The sequence below is a fragment of the Strix uralensis genome, chromosome 1 (assembly GCF_047716275.1).
Source record: "Strix uralensis isolate ZFMK-TIS-50842 chromosome 1, bStrUra1, whole genome shotgun sequence".
Taxonomy (NCBI): Eukaryota; Metazoa; Chordata; class Aves; order Strigiformes; family Strigidae; genus Strix; species Strix uralensis.
The window spans coordinates 122938531-122946010 of NC_133972.1; positions in this window are offsets into that span (position 1 = coordinate 122938531).

Genomic DNA, 7480 nt, shown 5'->3' on the forward strand with positions numbered 1-7480 from the left:
AGACAATCATGCTCCAAAGCCCACATCACCTAAACTGGTTAGTTAATGTCAGCTTGCCAACATCTGCTAGCACATTAGAGTAACAGGACGCATTCATCAGACATCCAGAATAGCCTCATTAGTTTTGAACGGTCCCATCCCTAAACTCTTTTAAATGCCAGAAATCAGCTATAAGTTGGGTGTTGTGAAGCTTTCCGGCAGCAAGCATGGAGCTGAGCTCCTCCTGCTCCTTGCCCCAGCATGGGGAACATTCCTAGACTCACTCCAGTGGCAGTGACTGTGAGTAGAGTAGCATTGAGGAGAATTCCTCAAAAACACCCACTCAAGGGCCACTTTGGTTCTTCAGTCTCCTGCTGCTCCTGTGCTCCTGCTACAGCAGCAACTGGGGAGCATTGCAAAACTGTTGCCGCATGTAGGCAAGGGATCTGCTGGAAGCTGTCAGGTCTGGAGGTCACCTTGCGGATAGGCAGGGAACAGTAGCCCAGAAGGATGGCTAGGTCATGTTCTCCTGCATGCCCTTCAGTGTCATGCACTGTTAGATGGACACAAGCAGCATTAAAAGCAGGGAGTATGTGATTAAGGAGCTTTCATGCTTCTTGAAGAACACCTCCCGGAGGAAACCAGTGCTTCTGAGGGCTAACAGACAGGTATTTGCTTTCTCTTTTCTGCAGCCTGGTATCACTGTGCTGGCTAGCACACAAGAAGCCATTTTTCTTATTTGTTCTACCAAGCTTGGCCAGATTAGTCTTCTCATCCAACATGCTGAAAGAAAGTAATTTGTGCAGCAGTTCTTGTGGTCAACCTTTTATTCATCCCTAAACTGTTAACCCAGACCTTACTGGATCTGTATCCTGACTTGTCTGAGAGCCCCGTCTGGGCTGCTAACAAGTACACAAGGAAGAGGCCTAGACATTGCAAATGATGTTGCCAGAACTTCTCCATGACTAGAGCTATTTTCATGCTTTCTATGCTTTCTGGCACTGGACCTGTCAAGGGACTAACTGGCCCCTTTCCTGGTTCAGCCTTGGACACAAGTTGCCTACAATTTCTAAACACAGGAATCAAATAAGCTATAATCTGGGAAAGGAATATAAGGGTTCCCTCTTCCACCAAGGAAAGAGGTCTGTAGAGCTCCTTAGCGAAAATGCCTCTTCCAGTGTGGCCCTACCCACTTTTTTTGTAGGAACGAGCCCTTTTTCTCCCCAGATGAGCAGAGCAGGGAGGGTACCAAAGAGGCAAGCCACCAGAAGAATGCAGAGAGGTCCCTGAAGAGCTGTGGCCTGGAAATTAGGCAGAAGATATCTCGTAGCATTGTTTGTTTTGTATGGCTGCTGGATTTCCCTTCACCACAGGGCTTGTGGAGGCTTTTCATTTAGCACAACCGGCAAGGAGCAGTTGGGGCAGTGGCCATACCAGTTAGCAGTCCCTGAAATAAAAAGCTCCATACAACCTATTTACGTTAACTGCTTTAGCCGACAGAAATCATGAATTGCAATTTATTTATACTCTTGTCATAAGATGACCACTGCCTCTTCCCAGGCAGCAAGTTATAAAAGAGTCATTCAGTAATTCGCTGGAATTTAAGATAGCAAAGTAAGTCAGTTCTAAGTTGATGATGCTAAGCTATCATGGAAATGAGATAAAACTGTGTTATGGGCAAGACACTGCCAAGTCATGTTATTATGCTTAAGTGACAGCTCCAAAATGAACATAGAGGAACCTCAAGTTTTTAAGCTCAAAACTGTGAGATGGAAAACACATATTCAGCTGCCTAAACCTAGAGACTCATGAAAATCTGCAGGCACCCAGCTTCAACAGGTCCTTGTTGGGGGTAGCCACACCATATTACCAACCTTAAGTCAGATAGCTAAACTCCCTGGGTGGGGGGGAGGTGGTGAATTAGGGTTTGGATCCACCTTGTGTGAGTGCTTGCCACTCACAGGCAGCTTCCAGCTCAGCATGGAGATATTTTTGGACTATCTTTTGGAAGTACCTAGCCCTCTTCCTTCATGATAGGTTCAGTCTTAAAACCTTAATGCTGCATTCTGGGTTCTGCCACTAGTACCCATTACACTTTCTTAATTTGTGGGCACCTAGTCCTTTGCTGGATGTATCCTAAGGTTTCTTAACTGCCTTGAGTGAACACTATCCCACAAATACATGTTTTAAAATAACTTTATTTGGCCAGTTTTGTATCTCTCCTTTATTGACTTTTTGCAAATGATCTCCTGGCAAGCAAAATGACACATTGTAAGCATATATTGCAGATTATTCACACCACAATTCACACGCTATTCCAATGGGCCCTAGGGGGAAAAAAAATCCACTAGAGTAGGATGCTGGGAAACTGTCCTTTATTCACTGTTAACTTCAGTGAGGGTGAGGCAGTCCAAAAGGCTGGAGAAAAGTCTTGTGACATGTGCATAACATTCCCTGCCGCTCGCTGGAAAAAAATCTGCGTCTATTAGAAGGAGCAAGGGATTCCTGACTGATGGAAGAACATGACTCTGCTCTCCGCTGAACTCTCAGCATTGCAACTGGTCTGTGTTTGAGAGTCAAAAATAACTCCGTTTCAGAAGTTGTCTGAGACATACATTTCTTACTGCCACCTTATGCTACATCAGGAACTGTAGATTGACGTTCTCCCTCACTTTGTTCTCTCCAATCCTGATTTCCCTGTGAAACTAAGGGACATATAATGCCTATTTCCATTTACCCCATCTATCAGACTATTATCAGTTAAAGCCATTAATGTTTTTGCTTTTACCATAACAAACAGCTTACTTTGTGAGCTCATTCATGAAAACTAAATTCATTTTAGAGGCTAATAATGACAGAACGTATGTTATTTTTACTGAAGGAAAGATGTCTAATTCTAGGCTTACTGGTGCTGCTTACGTCTGAGCTGCAACTGGGCCACAGCCACTGGATGCTGGTGAGGTTCCTCTGATGCCATGCCAGTTTTTCCCCAAGGGAAATTTGTTCCTCTTTTTAGGTATGAGCATCTGCCTAATGTGCTATTTATAATATATTTCACAGAATCTCATTTAGACTTATAATTGCATTCAGAAATGCAATGAATGAAATTAATATATTTCTGAAAATACTCTAAATGCTTTGGGAATGATAAAAATATGAATAAAGAGATCCTTGAATATATTAATGAAATTAAGTCAGCATAAACAAGATCACATACAAATTCACTAGTTTTGGTTGCATTATTTCTGACTTTGATATTGATACTGGTATATGCAAGAACAGAATCAAGTCCTCGGTGTTTTCCAAAGTTCGGAAGGACATCATGCATAAAACTTAATGCTTTTCAGACTTTGTAGTTGCGTATACTCGTCTGAATTCTTCTTTTGTAATGGCCAAGCCATTAAAAGGAGACCTTTTCTACCCCTCTAGCATGCAGCAGCATTAATAAATCAAGTGATTTCTAGCAGGCCAAAGTAAGTTGGCCTGAAAAAACTTTGTATAATATGTAGGTTATGTAGCTGTGATCTTCTTTACCCTAATAATATGCTTCTTTATACTGCATATGTAATAGTTGTTTAAAGAAAACTTAATATCAATATTCTTTTAGAAGACAACTTTTTGGTTGAAAAGATGTAGCAATAGCCATGCATGTAATATAGTTTAACAATCTTAAATATTCCAGACAGGAAAAGTTTTTTGTCAAAGTCTCTGACAGTTTAAACTTTAAAGCTTCAGCAAAACTTTTAAACTTTTAAACTTTGAACCTGTTTGAACTTCATTTGATTTATGAATTATTAAATGTACCACTGAAATTCACCGTCTTTATTTTCATCTAGTAAAGATTTTTTGTTTAAAAGCTACAGATGAAGAGTGGGAACTAAGGAAATGCAGCCTGAGGAGATTATAGCCCTGTTTTATCAGAACAGCATTCCTCTCAGCTGTATAAAACAAAACCCCAGTAAAATATTTAGAAGTGGGAGAGATAAAGGACTGAAACTGGTATATACAAAGGGTATGGAAAACGAATGCTAAACTAGAAAGCCAGATTAGGCAAGATTTTGAAAATTAGATATCTCTAAATTAATTATTTAACTCTTCCTTCATGTTGTGCTCCATTTTTCTATGTCAGGATTAAGAAAAGGGCAGCACCAGGTTAACAGTGTCTTTAACATGAAGTTGAGGGCAGTGGGAAGGAGGAAGGCATTACTTTAGCATGTTGCGCTGGAGGAAACAAATCTCTGGAAAGGGAAATGCCCTGAATGGCTCCCAGAGTCTCATGCCAGAGTGCGGCTGTAATTTATGTCCCGGTTGACAGGGGACCTACTTAAATCATGGCACTGAAACCGTATAGGTATAAAATGGAGAAGGTAAGTGGTCAGTGCCTCTGCTGTAGCAGCATTCACACACTGCTCATCGCAGCTCTCAGGTCTTGTCTCAGGACGGTCTGGGCACCGCACAAGGGTCTGCGGAGGGATCTTTCCAAGAGCCTTTTGGAAAGTCTGTCCTGGAAGAGGCACCCAGGGAGCGTGGCGGCAGTCTGTGCACAGACGGCGGGTATTTATAGCCTGTGTCTGAATGAGTCTGTACAGATGCATTTTATCTGGGAGTGTTAGATACTGTCTGCATATTGATGATCCCTTGCTAGCGGGATAAAAGGAGAAATAAAGACAAACCTGCCCGTTTGCTGTTTAATGATCTGCAAAAGTCTGCTTTGCTGGGCTGCTTTGGGGTATCCTTAGCAGGGCTAGCTGAGTTCCCCAGGGAAGACACCCATGTCCCTGCCAAGAGCAGAGCTGAGCTGGATAACTGCACGGGGAGAGGGCAGGACAGCAGCACGGCTCTCCTGCTCTCTCCTGCTGGGGTACGGTATTGCTGCAAAGGCAGCGTTCAGCAGCCACTGGGAAACACGGGTTGCTCCAGCTCTCCTGTACATGTTCCAGCAACTGTTGTCACAGGGCAATCACATTAATAAGGCCAAAGATAAAAGGGATAAAGCACACAGGGGAAACTGAATGAAACTGGAGCTGTGTGAATGCTGAAATACCAAAACTTGGCAAACATGTAATGTCAACAACATAAGTTACAACTGAGCTTCTGAACATGCAGTGCAAGGAGTAAAAGACAAAGGTAAAAATGGGGAAAAACTTGGGGAGAGGGAGGGCAGAAACAAGGCACTCCTCAACCTGTGCATGCAGCCATTACAATAATCCACGCAGCATCAGCATCAGGTTACACACTGAAAACGAGGTCTTAAATGGGAGAGAAACTAGATATGTGTGTATTTTTCTCTAATAAGGAGGTTTTTGTCGATCTGTTTCCTTATACCTGTTCAGGATGATGTTGTCTTACATGAGAAAAGGTGTAGCGATCTTACCTACTTCCAGGTGGAGCAGAAAATCAAGGCTATTCATTGATGAGGTGAACAACACCGGGACATCACACAGGAGTAGATGCCCTACAGTGTGCCTAAGGATGGGAGAATCAGGAGCCTTGGGAACTGATTTAAATCAGAGCACTTCAATTTATCTGATCTTGAGTGGGTTTTACTGAGGGGCTGCCTTCAAAATAAGGCTACTCAACAGTTTTTTACTCTGGAGTGTATTTGCTTAGAAATCTGAAAAAGTGGAAGGCTTATGGATAAGGGGAACTCTATTGAGGTACAAAGCCCAGCTACAGGACACTAAATCACAAACAGAGGTCTGGACACCAGCTACCGCCTTAGTTCTGTAAGAGCATTCATGAGCATAGTGGTTACAATCACAGAATTGGGCATTTGGCACACAATTGCTTACATTTCCTTAGCAGAAAAATAATAATGCCATTCTTTTGCAGTACCAGATGAGTTTGCTCTTTTGCCCCAAGCCAGGCTCTAGAGGCTTTTCCTTAGCAAATGCACGCAGGGACACTGGCTCAGGTAAAAGAGAGAAAGTAATGGACAGCCTACAGGGTAAAGCTACCATGGTTGCATCCCCTACACAGTTGAAACTCAGCACCCCGTGACTCCGTGGTGTTTCAGAACTGCAGGACCATGTGCGGTTACCAGCCTTCAGCAACACTGTTTTAAACGCATAACACATGCTTGAATTCTGAGGACAGTTTCTTGATTTCAGAGAATATTAAATCATTCAGCCTTATCCTGAAAATTAGATGAATTGGGCAATGCTTGTTTCCTTCAATAGCTATTTTCACAACCACTTGCACGTGGCCACGCGAGGAGACTGACTGGGTACGCCATGGCAGGGGTCTCTGCAGCCATTTGTTCCATCACATCTCTCTTGTGCTGTCTCTAGGGATGCACTGAGACAATAGTAACTCAAGACAGAGTGAGTTTAAAATCTGTGTTTTCTATAGAAGCTGAGAGAGAGAAAAAAATGATACATGCCCAGCTCCAAAGCTCAGGAGACTGGCAACCATCTCAGCTCTTGGTGTGGAGAAGCAGCTATCTCCCACCCACACAGGCAACGCTCTTATGATGCATCCTGCGAGCAGGTTCAGATAAAAGGGGCTTTCTGGACAAAATCATCACAGGTTTGTGTATAAACATGTCCCCTCCGATCCCCAGCCACTCTGGGATCAATCTCTCTACCAGCAGTGCCATTCAAAAGGTGAGCCTGTGAACAGCGATGGAGGCTTCCAAACCGAGCTGCTTGGAGCAGCAATGCCACCTTAGGTGTGCAAGGGTTTGGCAGTTCTACAGCTGAGGAACTACTACACACAGTTTTACCCATAGTGTTATTTTAAAAATAAACTCATTGTCACTTTGGCTTCCCTGCAGCCTTTCTGTTTTGTGCACAGTCTGAAATTTCCATTGGTGCCCTGACCCAGCCAGGGGGTTTGAATCAGTTCTGTAGGAAATAGGTCAGTCCAGAGCAACCTGGTCTGTTGCTAATAGCAAGCCTGTACTTCAGGAAACAACCAGACTGGAAAAAAAAAAAAAGAAAAAAAGAAAGAAAAAAAAAAGGCTTTGCTTTAGGTTTCTCTGTGAAATCTGTTGCAAAACTCAAGGAAACTGTGTACATCGCAGGCATTTTAAAAGAAATATTTAACGGTGGAATTTGTGACTCATGGAAATGCGTTTTAATAGCTCTTCCCGAGCACAAAGATGGAGGAAAGCACGCAGTTGGGGCAGGTAGAGAGCAGCTGCCGCTGGACTCGGCCACTTCAGCTTCTAACCCACTTGAGCCGCCACAGGACATGGGTAGCAGGGATTAGACAGCACTGCAACAGCTTGGAACTAGCAAGGCCGAAAGAGTCTGACAACGTGAAAATTTGACTCATAAAGGACTTTTTTTTAAGCTCTGAGACCTTTCACCTTCTGCTTCCTTTGCCTTTTATAAGCGTGTAGGGTCTTCTAGGGACCCCTGCCAGTGCCCCTCGCCCCGGCAGCCCATGGGGCTGTGCCTCCAGCAGACCCGGGCTGATGTGCCCACAGGGTGCACGGAGGGGTGAAGGGACGGGAGAGCAAAGGGGCCAGCGGCCCCGAGGGCTCCCAATCCCCAGG